Source organism: Aplysia californica, unplaced genomic scaffold, assembly GCF_000002075.1.
Source record: "Aplysia californica isolate F4 #8 unplaced genomic scaffold, AplCal3.0 scaffold00379, whole genome shotgun sequence".
Taxonomy (NCBI): Eukaryota; Metazoa; Mollusca; class Gastropoda; order Aplysiida; family Aplysiidae; genus Aplysia; species Aplysia californica.
Window position 1 is genome coordinate 529,131 of NW_004797649.1, and position 1,400 is coordinate 530,530.

The 1,400-nt window shown below is 38.0% G+C and overlaps 1 protein-coding gene across 1 annotated transcript in view; it reads left to right on the top strand.

Annotated features, from left to right (window-relative positions):
• Positions 1 to 1,400, top strand: part of LOC101860511 (metabotropic glutamate receptor 6) — a 53,969-nt gene that overhangs the window by 50,093 nt on the left and 2,476 nt on the right. The gene's annotated exons all lie outside the window — the stretch shown is intronic.

The window sequence follows — 1,400 nt, forward strand, 5'->3', positions numbered from 1 at the left end:
GTGTGTGTGTGTGTGTGTGTGTGTGTGTGTGTGTGTGTACATGGCAATGGGGTCGCACATATCAGATATAGGGACCTTCTCGCCTTCAACGCCATGGCTGGCGCGCCCCATTTACATTAGCAATCTGAGCCCCATGAGCTCTTGTGCATTAAACACCACCCTGCCCTCATATTTCATTGTAAGCTGGTAGATATCCGCAAAGACCGTCTAGAAGTCTCCACATAAGTCTCGAAAAGTACTCACCCATCCGTTGTTCATGCCCTCAACGCTCAATGTTCCAGAATAGGCGTCACTGCCATGAGCTCATGTGCTATGTATCATTATACTCTTTGCATCAACTATTGTAATGAAGCCCTGGCAAATAGATTTTCTGAGACCAGTGAAGAAGTGATGTAAATTGTTCACTGAGTGAGAGAAAATGAAAACAACAACAAAACAAACAATTACAAAAACAAAGAACACACTACATGTGTTTTTGTCTTCTGTACACAATAGTATTAATATTAAATTTATAAGTGGCCTAGACAGTGATTTTTGTGTTATTCAATGAGACAACGCATGCAACGACGATGTTCTTGAGGTTAGCTCCGCCCATATTTCACTGACGTCATTCTTTCCCCTTGGTGACTGCAAATGTTTTACTTTTCCTTTTTTTTTTTCTTTTTTTTTTTTTGGGGGGGGGGGGACGATATAACGTTAAGGAATAGACATATTTTTGGTTTGCGGAATTTGGGATAAGAATGTACTTACTGACAATCTCCAAATGAGATCAGCAATTATTCTTGATTTTCGGTGCCACTGGTACAAGTGATAAGTCTTGTTCTAGTGTCAGATTCGACAAACTGTTTGTGTGTGCAGTTATAAATTCCTCTCTCTGATATTGATAGGGCTTTTTCATGTTTATATACGATTGTCGACAAGCTACTCTTGACTATTTGACTGGTCTTTTGATCTATTTTGATCCATACCTTGTTCCTCGGCTTATATCAGCATAGCATTTTTAATGCATTGCCTGCGTTATAGTTGTAGATCATGATTTATTCTTCAAGTGAAGTAACAATTTCCAGCTGTAATCACTCGTTGAAGCTGGTGATTACCACTGGACAATTTTATTATTGGGATAAACCATGATCTACTTCCATAACTCATGCGATAAATTCTTTGCCTCTCACTTCAACTACGTATACAGAGATCTCGGTCAATAATATGCTTTTGTGTTACCAAAATGCTATTGTATTCCTTTTTCATTCAATACAGTCAGGTTTACTTGCATATTTTGAGTTTGGCCTATAAATAATATATCAGTTCCCTTTGTCTTCCATCATCATCATCTAAGTCAAAATCAATATCATCATCATCATCATCATCATCATCATCATCATCATCATCATCATCATCAT